The sequence below is a fragment of the Budorcas taxicolor genome, chromosome 25, assembly GCF_023091745.1.
Source record: "Budorcas taxicolor isolate Tak-1 chromosome 25, Takin1.1, whole genome shotgun sequence".
NCBI classification, from domain to species: Eukaryota; Metazoa; Chordata; class Mammalia; order Artiodactyla; family Bovidae; genus Budorcas; species Budorcas taxicolor.
In genome coordinates this window covers 39,427,957-39,441,943 of record NC_068934.1, presented here as the reverse complement: position 1 = coordinate 39,441,943, position 13,987 = coordinate 39,427,957, and the positions used below count along the sequence as shown (strand labels likewise).

Below are 13,987 nucleotides of genomic sequence, written 5' to 3'. Positions count from 1 at the left end.
AACCTGCAGAGACTGAAGGCTGATTCCAGCATATTGCTGTGGAGATTTTGTTCCCATGTTTTCCTGGTGGGGGCGGGGGGGGGGGGGAGTTGCTAACACTGAAATCAATAGATTGAACATAAATATCCAGACTTCCTATTCTCTTGAAAGCATGGCCAATTGGCCTGCTTTCCAGCATGGGTGAAGTGGAGGACAGGCTGCTCCCAGTGGTAAGGCCCAGGGTTCAACATGGCCACCTCGTCCTAGTATCATATCTCTTGCCTCCAGGGGCCATGCCTTTGTGAGAACTAACCTGCTAGCTCTCTTAAGATAAAGACTACTTTTGTCTTCATCAACTTTGACTTTGAAGCCTTTAACCCAGAACCTACCTAGCACACAGTTCTTCCTTGTATGTTTGTTGGATGGTATAAAATATCTTGTGGATACATATGGCATTTCTTCCAATACTGAAACCATGCAGTTGAAGTACTGCTCTGCCCTAATCTTTGATACAGGCTTGCATCATAGGTGTCCCTGATGTCTGCCATTAAACCCACTACCTAAAGCCAGTTGTATGTCCCTGGGCTGTCCCTGAAGTCTTCACTTTGCCATTTGACAACTTATCCTCCTATTATCTCCTATCCAGTGAAGACAGCAATGCATATCCCATGAAGTGGCTAGGAAGATGACATGAAATGACGAATGTCAAGCATGGCCCTTAGTATCTATTTTTATGATGTACTTAGTAGTAGTTTTTTTGTTTTTTTTTTTCCTCCCCTCCAAGTAGGCAAGGTTCTCCATCTTCTTAGGTGTCCATGCAGATCAGCTTGATTTTCCAGCCAAGCTTCAAGAAAGAGGTTACAGTTCAATTCTCTGTATTCTGAGAAGCTTCAAAGTCCACTTGCCACAGACACCGATGACGATAAAGATTTTATCGAGATCTTCATGTTTTTTTCAGACCTATTATTGGCCTAAAGAGCTAAACTAGGGCAAGCCAGAGCATGTATAACTAAGATCCTGGTCACCAATACATGCTAAGAACCTGAACTTTCCTGAGTAGTTGAGCCAGGAAAGAAACATGAAGTGGCTTGTGCTCCTCGGGCTGGTGGGCTTCTCAGATTGCAGAATCATTTAATTATGGAGACTGTAAGCCACATCATCTTCCTTTCTGTGATTTTTCTTTTCATCTGATTATTCTTCTACTCATCAGGTTTAGAACAGAATGGAATATTTCCCTGACAATTTTAAAGTTCAACCCTTACTTCTTGATAAGTATCTTGATATAGGAACTGTGGGTCCCAAGGGTCTTGGTGTAGATTTGCATAGTTGCACAACTCTGGGGGCCAGTCATGTCATGACCTATTGAAATTGGAACTCCTTGCAATTGTTCAGTGCACAGTCAATGCAGATGTAGGTGTGGTCCTGTGGAATAGCACTTTTCTACCTTTTATTTAGCATGTCCTCTTTGTTCCCTCTCTACTTCAGTGTGTATATGTCTATGTCTGCATCTCTGTATCACTATCATTTATCTCTCCATCCCTTTGGAAGTCTCTGTGAATGGATTTCTCTCTGTGGTGTTTTCTTTTAACTTTTCTTTTCATTTTCTACATTTCCTGAACTTGTTCCCTATCTCCTGGATTCTTCTTTCAACTCTCTCTTCTCTTTTAACTAGGAGAAAAATTGGGAGAGCTATTTATTCACTGTTTTATATCTGACGAGCAGTGTGACCACAGCCAATTCACAAACCTGTTGCATTTCAAATTCCTCCTTTGTAAAAGAGGATAGGAATTCCCCTTCTACCTCTTTCCCTGAGCTTCTATGAAAAGGATACAGTGGCATGGCAACAGCAATGCTAATGACTGTCATTGTTGAGACTTCCTATTTATCAGGTACCTCATATCCATCACTTCACTTATCCCCAAGATATTCTATTTGGAGGGTTTGCATCATTACATTCCACCATTTTACTGAAGGGGAGACTGAAACCCCACATGCTTATATGGCTTACCCAACATTACAGAATAGAGTCTTTATTCAAACCTATTTCTTTGCCATGGAATATGCATAAAATTCTTATAATAAGGTGACTCATAAAAATGATTAGAAAAAACACAGTGCCATTACAATGACAGTTATATCTTTACATTGACAGCTAAATGTAGTATTTTCTTTGTTTTCTTTGTCAAATGTTTGGTAAAAGAATACTTCTAAGGACAGTGAAGACCATGAGAAATTCCTTCAGTGAAAAAAAAAATGCTGTACAATTTCCTCAAGGAACACGCTTACAGACTGTCTCAGATTTCTTCTTGTGGCTCAAATATAACTATTCACCCCCTGAAGAACATCATGGATGTGAATGTTTTGGGAGGATGGTGCTCCACAGCGTCCCCTGGTGCTCTAGCCTAGCACTGGGGCTCATCTGGAGATGCCACGTGGGATGTTGGAGCTGGGGCTCCTGCAGGAGGCAGAAACACTGGGCCAAAGGGGCCCCGCGCAGAGGAGAAGACACTATCAGCCTCAAATCTTGTCTTGGTGACTGGGCCCAGAAATTACCAGGTGGCAGGTAAACATCCATTTCTTTGCCAAAGATGTGTCATTAGTTTGAGGGAGATTGTTCCTTCTGAGCAGAAGGCAATGGCAACCCACTTCAGTCCTCTTGCCTGGAAAAACCCAAGGTCGGAGAGGCCTGGTAGGCTGCAGTCCATGGGATCGCTAAGAGTTGACACAACTGAGCTACTTCATTTTCACTTTTTACTTTCCTGAATTGGAGAAGGAAATTGCAACCCAATCCAGTGTTCTTGCCTGGATAATCCCAGGGATGGTGGAGTCTGGTGGGCTGTTGTCTATGGGGTTACACAGAATGGGACACCACTGAAGCGACTTAGCAGCAGCAGCTGCAGCAACAGCAGCATTTCCTTCTGAATAAGGCAGTCAACTAGTTACAGATGAAGAGTGAACCATCTCTGATCAGAAGGTAGAACCAACTGCAACGCAATTGTGAATAACCAGGCAGACGAATTCAGTTTCCACAGATGCAAGAACCATAGCAGTAAAAAGTTACTGAATCCATATTCCATGTAAGGTCATCAGAATCTAACACAGTGCTTACATTTTTAGATTAGAAAAGGACTTATTTTGTCTTCAAGAACGCCCATGCCAAGCTGAGAGATAGGGAAAGAGTAAATACATGTAAAATGAAAGGGTCACTTGTGTGGTGTTCATTGGGTGTGGTCTGAGTTTAGAGGTAGTGGCTGGGGTTGATCAAGAAGGACCTCCTGGAAAAGGCGGTGCTAAGGCTGGGTTTGAAGAGACTACAGAGTTTCTCAAATAAATGACCCAGGACTTCCCTGGGTGTCCAACAGGGCTAGAGTTACAGTGGTTATGCCTCTGTGCTTTGAATGCAGGTTGTACCACTTCAACGCCTGGTCATAGAATCGATATCCTGCATACAGTGTTGCACAGGAAAAAAAAATATCAAATGCAAGCACCTCTGTGTTCAAAGGCTGTGAGCTGCACAGTGGTTAGAAAGTGATCCCAAGAAATATGTGACACCCAATGGGAGGCAGCAGTGTGGGAACAGAGGATAGCCAGTTCTGCACTAATCCACTCCCTCCTTCTCCGTGTAGATTCTCTACATCGGTAAAGTCACCATTGGAGCACCCAGTCAGGAATTCCAGGTTATCTTTGACACAGGCTCATCTGACTTGTGGGTGCCCTCCCTCTTTTGCCCCAGTCCAGTCTGTTGTGAGCATAGACCCCATACCTGGACCATCCTTCACTTGCCCTGCCACCCTGTTTCCACCCTTGGCCCCTGATGACACTCATCTCTTTTGTCTGCAGCTACACAAGTTAGCTTCAGACATTACAAGTCTCCCACCATCTGGCCTACCCAAAAGACCTGCAGCATCGCCTATGGATCTGGAAGCATAAAGGGATTTCTTGCTTATGACACCGTGCAGGTAACTTTTAAAGAGAAGCTGAGTCAGGACTGGTTATGGAGTGACCCTTGCTTGCAAAACAGATGCAGGGCCATCTGTCAGGACCCTTCCAAGCCTAATTCCCATAGATATTGGCCATCTTACACACAGGATCCTGTCCCTGGGGAGGCAGTGCCCATAGTGACACATGAGCAAACAGATTAGCTAACCGAGAGGGTGGCTTAAGATGTGGACTTACAGTTCCTCTGCCCATGAGCAGTTCAAGGCTCATTTTGCTGGGAGTGAGAAGAGGGGGAAAAAGAAACCACTTTTATATTCACAGACTGTTCCAGGCACTTTCAGGTAATAATTGGTTTAATCCTGCAACAACCCCACACAGCAGGTGGTCTGGTTAGCTCATGAGACATATGAGGAAACAGAGGTGCAGACAGCAAGGGCGTTGCTGAGGTCACACATGTGGTAAACGGTGGAGCTGGGTTGGCTTTTCAGGACTGAAGTTGCTGTAAGGTGTCTAGCGACAGGAGAAATCTGATCTGGGGACCCTGGGGGCAGTCAAGGGCTTCAGGTACCCATAGTGGGACACTGGAGGCCAGAGATGTCAAGGGGCCTGATAAATGAGTTCTCACTCTAGGGGAACTTTGAGAGTCTAATAAAACCTATGACCTGCCTCTCCAAAGTACCTGAGTAGTTCCCCTCTCTCTCTTTCTCTCTCATACACACTCACACAAATACACACATATCCCAAAAAGTGAATTACTCAGGCAGTAGTTTCATAGATCCCTGCAAGCAAGACTGTTTTTGGCTTCTGTCTTCCTGGACAGATGCAGAATCCACAGTACTTTACAGAGAATGCAGTCCATTCCTGTCATTAGGTCACAGTGATGCCAGCGAAGGATACCTTGCTCTCGACTTATTTTGTCCAAAAAGGGGCAGCAATGGGTCCTGACCTGACTTGGTTGCCCCACCTGTACAGAAGACACAAGGCCAATTTGACTCACTCAGGTGGTGTTTTTCAGAGGGGCAGATGTTTTAAAATTCACAGCCTCTCACAAATGGAACCCAAATTCCCCTTCCAGTTGAGTCTAACCATCTGAGGTCCATCAAAGACACAGCCCAGCCTCAATTCCTCTTTGAGGACCTAATGGCAATACACCCCAGTCCAGTCCTAGCCCCACTTCACATATCTGTAAGTGGGAACACTCTTCTCTCCCACAGACTGGGGACCTTGTAAGTACTGACCAATTATTGGGTTTAAGCGTGGTGGAATACGGGTTTGAGGGCAGAGCTTATGATGGCATCTTGGGCTTGAACTACCCCAACGAATCCTTCTCTGGAGCCATCCCCATCTTTGACAAGCTGAAGAATCAAGGTGCCATTTCTGAGCCTGTTTTTGCCTTCTACTTGAGCAAGTAAGTCTGAGATGGACAATCCCTTTCTCCAAATTAGCTTAAGATGCTTTCAGTTTTAGAAAATTATAGAACACTTGATAAAGAAGAATTTTGAGAGATAATGTTCCTCCCGCCGTCGCTGGCCCTGGCCTCGGGCTCGGGGTGGCTCCTCAACGTCACAGCCCCTGGCCTCGGGCACGAGGTGGCTTCTCCTGGCCGCCCCTGATCTCGGACGCGGGGTGTCTCCTCCCGGCCGCCACTGGCCTCAGACACAGGGTAGCTCCTCTCAGCCACCAACCCTGACCTCGGACGTGGGGTAGCTCCTCTCGGCCACCACCCCTGACCTTGGACGTGGGGTGTCTCCTCCAGGCTGCCGCCCCTGACCTCAGATGCGGGGTAGCTCCTCCCAGCCACTGCCACTGACCTTGGATGCAGGGGAGCTTCTCTCGGCCATCCCTGCACTGTCGCAGCCCAGCACTCTAGGCGACTGCCCCTGACCTCGGACGTGGGGTAGCTACTCTTGGCTGGCTCCTGCACTTAGTGAGCTGGCTCACAGCCTCCTGTGCTTAGTGAGCCAGGTCGTAGGTGGCCGGGAGGAGCAACCAGAGGAGTGGTGGCTGTGCCTGCACAGGAGGGCCTAGAGGAGCTATCCCACGTTGAAGGTCAGGAACGGGGGTGGTAAGGAGATACCCCTCATCCAAGGTAAGGAACAGTGGCTGTGCTTTGCTGGAGCAGCCGTGAAGAGATACCCCACACCAAGGTAAGGGAAACCCAAGTACGATGGTAAGTGTTGCAAGAGGGCATCAGAGGGCAGACACACTGAAACCATACTCACAGAAAACTAGTCAATCTAATCACACTAGGACCACAACCTTGTCTAACTCAATGAAACCAAGCCATGCCTGTGGGGCAACCCAAGACAGGTGGGTCATGGTGGAGAGGCATGACAGACTGTGGTACACTGGAGAAGAGAATGGCAAGCCACTTCAGTATTCTTGCCTTGAGAACCCCATGAACAGTAGGAAAAGGCAAAATGATAGGATACCAAAAGAGGAACTACCCAGGTCATTAGGTGCCCAATATGCTACTGGAGATCAGTGGAGAAATAACTCCAGAAAGAATGAAGGGATGGAGCCAAAGCATAAAAATACCCAGTTGTGCATGTGACTGGTGACAGAAGCAAGATCCGATGCTGTAAAGAGCAATATTGCCTAGGAACCTGGAATGTCAGGTCCATGAATCAAGGCAAATTGGAAGTGGTCAAACAAGAGATGGCAAGAGTGAACGTCGACATTCTAGGAATCAGCGAACTAAAATGGACTGGAATGGGTGAATTTAACTCAGATGACCATTACATCTACTACTGTGGGCAGGAATCCCTCAGAAGAAATGGAGTAGCCATCATGGTCAACAAAAGAGTCCAAAATGCAGTACTTGGATGCAATCTCAAAAATGACAGAATGATCTCTGTTCGTCTCCAAGGAGAACCATTCAATATCACAGTTATCCAAATCTATGCCCCAACCAGGAATGCTGAAGAAGCTGAAGTTGAACGGTTTTATGAAGACCTACAAGACCTTTTAGAACTAACACCCAAAACAGATGTCTTTTTCATTATAGGGGACTGGAATGCAAAAGCAGGAAGTCAAGAAACACCTGGAGTAACAGGCAAATTTGGCCTTGGAATGCAGAATGAAGCAGGGCAAAGACTAATAGAGTTTTGCCAAGAAAATGCACTGGTCATAGCAAACACCCTCTTCCAACAACACAAGAGAAGACTCTACACATGGACCTCACCAGATGATCAACACCGAAATCAGATTGATTATATTCTTTGCAGCCAAAGATGGAGAAGCTTTATACAGTCAACAAAAAGAAGACCAGGAGCTGGCTGTGGCTTAGATCATGAACTCCTTATTGCCAAATTCAGATTGAAATTGAAGAAAGTAGGGAAAACTGCTAGGCCATTCAGGTATGACCTAAATCAAATCCCTTATGGTTATACAGTGGAAGTGAGAAATATATTTAAGGGTCTAGATCTGATAGATAGAGTGCCTGATAAACTATGGATAGAGGTTCGTGACATTGTACAGGAGACAGGGATCAAGAATATCCCCATGGAAAAGAAATGCAGAAAAGCAAAATGGCTGTCTGGGGAGGCCTTACAAATAGCTGTGAAAAGGAGAGAGGCAAAAAGCAAAGGAGAAAAGGAAAGATATAAGCATCTGAATGCAGAGTTCCAAAGAATAGCAAGAAGAGATAAGAAAGCCTTCTTCAGTGATCAATGCAAAGAAATCAAGGAAAAGAACAGAATGGAAAAGACTGGAGATCTCTTCAAGAAAATTGGAGATAGCAAGGGAACATTTTATGCAAAGATGGGCTCAATAAAGGACAGAAATGGTATGGACCTAACAGAAGCAGAAGATATTAAAAAGAGGTGGCAAGAATACACGGAAGAACTGTACAAAAAAGATCTTCACGACCCAGATAATCATGATGATGTGATCACTAATCTAGAGCCAGACATCCTGGAATGTGAAGTCAAGTGGGCCTTAGAAAGCATCACTACGAACAAAGGTAGTGGAGGTGATGGACTTCCAGTAAAGCTATTTCAAATCCTGAAAGATGATGCTGTGAAAGTGCTGTACTGAATATGCCAGCAAATTTGGAAAACTCAGCAGTGGCCACAAGACTGGAAAAGGTCAGTTTTCATTCCAATCCCAAAGAAAGGCAATGCCAAAGAATGCTCAAACTACCGCACAATTGCAGTCATCTCACATGCTAGTAAAGTAATGCTCAAAGTTCTCCAAGCCAGACTTCAGCAATACGTGAACCGTGAACTCCCTGATGTTCAAGCTAGTTTTAGAAAAGGCAGAGGAACCAGAGATCAAATTGCCAACATCCGATGGATCATGGAAAAAGCAAGAGAGTTCCAGAAAAACATATATTTCTGCTTTATTGACTATGCCAAAGCCTTTGACTGTGTGGATCACAATAAACTGTGGAAAATTCTGAGAGAGATGGGAATATCAGACCACCTGACCTGCCTCTTGAGAAACCTGTGTGCAGGTCAGGAAGCACAATTAGAACTGGACATGGAACAACAGACTGGTTCCAAATAGGAAAAGGTGTAAGTCAAGGCAGTATATTATCATCCTGCTTATTTAACTTATATGCATTGTACATCATGAGAAACGCTGGACTGGAAGAAACACAAGCTGGAATCAAGATTGCCGGGAGAAATATCAATAATCTCAGATATGCAGATGACACCACCTTTATGTCAGAAAGTGAAGAGGAGCTAAAAAGCCTCTTAATGAAAGTGAAAGAGGAGAGTGAAAAGTTGGCCTAAAGCTCAACATTCAGAAAACGAAGATCATGGCATCTGGTCCCATCACTTCATGGGAAATGATGGGGAAACAGTGGAAACAGTGTCAGACTTTATTTTGGGGGGGGGGGGGCTCCAAAATCACTGCAGATGGTGACTGCAGCATGAAATTAAAAGACACTTACCCCTTGGAAGAAAAGTTATGACCAACCTAGATAGCATGTTCAAAAGCAGAGACATTACTTTGCCGACTAAGTTCCGTCTAGTCAAGGCTATGGTTTTTCCTGTGGTCATGTATGGATGTGAGATTTGGACTGTGAAGAAGGCTGAGCGCCAAAGAATTGATGCTTTTGAACTGTGGTATTGGAGAAGACTCTTGAGAGTCCCCTGGACTGCAAGGAGATCCAACCAGTCCAATCTGAAGGAGATCAACCCTGGGATTTCTTTGGAGGGAATGATGCTAAAGCTGAAACTCCAGTACTTTGGCCACCTCATGTGAAGAGTTGACTCATTGGAAAAGACTCTGATGGTGGGGAGGGATTTGGGGAAGTAGGAGAAAGGGATGACCGAGGATGAGATGGCTGGATGGCATCACGGATTCGATGGACATGAGTCTGAGTGAACTCCAGGAGATGGTGATGAACAGGGAGGCCTGGCGTGCTGAGAATCATGGGGTCGCAAAGAGTCAGACACGACTGAGCGAATGAACTGAACTGATTTTCACAGTCTTCTTTCACTCACTAAACAGACAAGCCTTGGGCATCCACTGTGTGCCAGGCACTTTCGGGAGGCAGGGAGAATAAAACTTGCTGTCACATCTAAGAAGGCAGATGCACAGGAAATGAGACACACACATGGTGAATTATGATTTTGGTACATGCTAGACATGAGGAAGTGTCTACAGAGACTGTCAAAGGAGACTGATAAACACTGGGGGAAAGACTTCCCTGAAACCATGACAATTAAGCTGGAATCTGGAAGATGAGAAGAAATTTGCTAGTCAAAGGGGAGGGGGCTCCTCTAGAAAGGAAGACCAGCTTGTGTCAAGGTGAAAAACAGCCTGGTGTATTCAAGTACTGTATTCAAGAATGTCAAGGATGATGCCCTGTCAGGAGCAAAGGAAAAGAGGGCAGGAGACAAAGGGCTGTTTAGAAGACAGTCAGGAATGGGGCAGCTCTGGGGAGACTCAGAGTGACCTTGATGCTTGCTTTGTCACATTGTCTCTCAGCATCTACATGAAAAGAAAGGTTATTGCTTGTTCGGCGGTTGTGAGGCCCTTGTGGATACCAGGACATCACTGATCCTTGGCCCAAGAAGACTGGTCAATAACATCCAGAAGCTCATCGGTTCCACGCCACAGAGTTCCAAGGTGAAGGGTCATGCACCAGGGTCACTCTCAGTCTCCACACACGACAAGGATCTCCAGGGCCAACCTCTCTCCTTCTCTCTCTAATAGCACTGCATTTCTTGTTTTGCAGTCAATACACTGTCCTCTATTATGTTCACCATCAATGGTGTCAACTACCCAGTCCCAGCTCAAGCCTACATTCTCAAGTTGAGGAGAGAAGCCTGAAGGGTGGTTCTCAAATAGTAACTTGCAGGAACCCTTGGGCTGTGGCTGGGAGGAGGACGCCCTCTGCAGGCCAACTCACACTATTGCACATGCTGCTGAGGCCTGGGGCTGGCCAGAGCCTCCCACAAGATGAACCACGTGAGAGTAAAGGGCCATCTGGGACACTGATCATCCTGAAATAAATGTGGAGACACCACGCCATTCTGGCATGGTGGGAGCCGCAAGGAGAGAGGAACACTCGGGTCCTCAGTGTTCAAAGAGCTGTAGTTCAATCTGAACCCTCAGATGGATGAACATGGAAAGTCAGCTCTAGCAGTCCTTGAAATAAGTCATGTGACAAGGAGAATAGCTGGGGACAGTCCCAGTGTGCTGTCCCACCGTAAGGATTAACAGTCTTCCTTCAGTTTTCGCAGTTTTCCTGGTTTGGATGATAAATTACATGCTCACCCAAGTTCTCGGATGCATCTTCCCCTAACTCTGGCCGGGTGCCCCCTTTTGAGTCAGGCTACCCGACCCCTCTGTGGGGAGGCTGGATGCTAATGTAAATAAAGGGCGCACAGTGACTGCTCAGCCCTGACACAGGGTATATGCTTCATGTCAGCTCCCTAGGGGAGTTTAGAGCTGGCTGATGGGCTCAAAGAAGAGTTTGAGGAAGGGAGGGAATTTCAGGAATTCTAAAACTGTAAACGCATGGAGCCATATGGAAGGTGGCTTGGTTCTAGGCAAAACTGCACTGGATTCCATGCAAATGGCATCCCAAGGTGCTCTGCACTGGGGCACTGGGGACTTACTTGGGGTGATGAGGGCTACAGATTGACCGGTGGGGATGGGGAACCAGAATACGTTACCCAACCAAGCCTCAAGTGGCCAAAGATGGTGGGTGTGGGCTGAAGGAGGCTTCCCAGAGTTCCTAAGTTAAATCTTCAAGAACGTGTTGTGGGCACTGCTCTATTAAAGATGGATAACCAACAACGAATTATTGTGTAGCATGGGGAACTTCAGTTACTTATATGACCAGCTGGATGGGAGGGGTATTTCTGGGACCAGGATACATAAATACATATGGTTGAGTCCCTTTACTGTCCACCTGAAACTCAGAATATTGTTAATCAGCTATACTCTCATACAAAATACAGTTTTATTCTTAAATAAAGTACGGATTGCGGGGATGCGGGATGAGAACCAGCATTCTCTTCAGAGAAAACAAAGAGCAGGAGACAGAAGGAAAGAGATAGGGTGAGAGGAGAACTGTGGACACTTTTTTTATTTCTTAAAATTTTATTGAAGTATAGCTGATCTTCAGTGTTGCATTATGTTCTACTACAGAGCAATGTGACTCAGTTATACACATACAGAAATATATATTCTTTTTCATATGGTTTATGACTGGATATTTAATATATTTCCTTATGCTCTACACTAGGAGTTTGTTTATCATTCCTCTGTATCCCCAACTCCCAGTCCTCCCATCCCCCATACCCTTCCTCATGCCTACATCATGTTTGGCCCTTTTGGTTGTGGATGAACTCTCATATATACTGCTAATGAGAAAATTCCTTGATACTTACCAAAAGAGGGAAATAAAACCAAGAACTGTGCTGGGTGTTGATATTTGCTGGAGTCGAATTAAGGGCTAAGGCTAATTGGTGTGTGTCTCTGACTCCCCCTGGATTCTGGAGGCCACTGCTCTACCACTTTTGAAGAGAACACAGTGAGGACATCTAGAGAGAACTGGATTCTGGGTGACATCTTTCTGAGTCAGTATTTCTCGATCTTTGATTGAGGAAATGACAGGACTGGCCTGGCACAGGCAGTATAATTTCTTGGAGTGGTTCAGAAATCAGTAAGGCCGCTCTTAGCAAACACTAAATCACACTTAGGGTTCTCCTGCCCAGGATGCTGGTGAACTGTATTTGGTGGTCTGCACACCCTTTTCTCATTAAAAAATAAAGGGTTTCACTCGTAATGGTGCTGAAACAAACAGGTGCCTCTGTTTGTGTCTGGGAGGTGTTCAATGATCGGGAAGGATCTAGATCAAAGTCTGAATCACAGTTGAGAGGAGCCCGCCTCCCACTGGCTTCAAGGAAAGGGGAGACTCGCTGAAATGATTCTGGAAATCCAGGACACAAGACTCAGAGCAAATACAAAGATCTCAGTGACTGGACCCAAGAAATCAAGTCATCAGTTCTCTATTTCACACCCTCACTCTTTCATTCCTTCTTTGATGGTCTTACCCTGAAAACTTTCTTCCTTAACGCTTCTACACCTAGTGAGGGAGTCCAAGCTACCTGCTCTAGGGTTTTAAATCCCAAATGCATCTTAAAAAAGGAAAGAAAAAATACTGAAGACATCAGAGTTCAAGGGTGTTCTCTGAATGACCCACCTCAGATTGCATATACAGTCCTAGATCAGCCATCCTGGCAGGGCCATGGGGTCCTATGATTGGCTTTACGTGGTCATTGACCCTGACCCAGCAGCACACATGATTGTCAATTTCTTCCAGAACTAGATGGCTGAAGCTGGGCAGAGGCAGCCCCGAAGAAAGCCACTGGGAGATAGTCTAGGCCATGGAAGAGTTTATGATGACCCACCAACTCCACCACCTCCTCACTCGGAGGAATTATAAGGGGTAATGAAATAGACTCTCTTCACCCCATCTCAGATGAACTTATCACTGGGCTTCTCCTCCAAGGGAGTTTGAGTCAGGTACTTTATGGAGAGCTGGTTCCCTTTTGTCCCACACCCAGTCACCAGGTCTCTGCCACATATGCCTGCTCTGTCCTTTCCGGTCTTACTTGGTAAGTGATGGCCCCAGTGGATCGCTGAGCCATCCACCTCCTCCAGGGCCCAGAATGCCCCTTCATTGGCTTCCAACGCTGCTGGGGAGAATGCAACGCATGTATCAGGAGACCCAGGGTACACAAAGCCATCAGCCTTTCTGAGCTTCTCCATGGGTGGGGCTACAAACTGTTTGCTTGGAGCTGCCGTGGTTAGGCATTTTTGCAGTGGAGTTCTTTCCACCAGGAGGCCCTCAGTAGATGCCTCAGCTGAGACAGCAGAGGTCAGAGGTTGATTTCTTTTCAGGTTGACTGGTTTGATCTCCTTGTTGTATTAGGGACTCTCAAGAATCTTCTCAAGCACCATAGTTCAATTCTTTGGCGTTCACCATTTCTTATGGTCCAGATTGCACATCTGTACATGATCACTGGAAAAACCATAGCTTTGACACTACAGACCTCTGTAGCAAAGTGAATCTCTGGTGTTTAATACACTGTCCAGGTTTGTCATAGCATTTCTTCCTTCCAAAGAGCAAGAGTCTTTTACTTTTGTGGCTGCAATCAAGGTCCATAGTGATTTTGTAGCCCAAGAAAATAAAATCTGCCACTGTTTCCACTTTTCCCTCACCTATGGGCCATGAAGTGGTGGGACTGGATGCCATGAATGTTGAGCATCTTTTTTATGAATAGTTTTTTGAACGTTGAGTTTAAGCTAGTTTTTTCAGCTCCTCTCCTCATTGAGAGGCTCTTTAGTTCTTCTTTGCCTTCTGCTATTAGGGTAGTGTCATTTTCATATCTGTGGATGTTGATATTTCTCCCAGCAATCTTGATTCCAGCTTGGAATTTATCCAAACCAGCATATAGAATGATGTATCCTACATATAAGTTAAATAACCAGAGTAGCAATGAATACCTTGTCATGCTCCTTTCCCAATTTTAAATCTTTCAGTTGTTCCGTGTCTAACTGCTGCTTTTTGACCTACATACAGACTTGTTAGGAGAAA

At 45.5% G+C, this 13,987-nt stretch overlaps 1 pseudogene; it reads left to right on the top strand.

Annotated features, from left to right (window-relative positions):
• The first annotated feature begins 1,057 nt into the window (after nt 1-1,057).
• Nucleotides 1,058-12,025, top strand: LOC128069187 (pregnancy-associated glycoprotein 1-like; annotated as a pseudogene).
• The last annotated feature ends 1,962 nt before the right edge of the window (nt 12,026-13,987 follow it).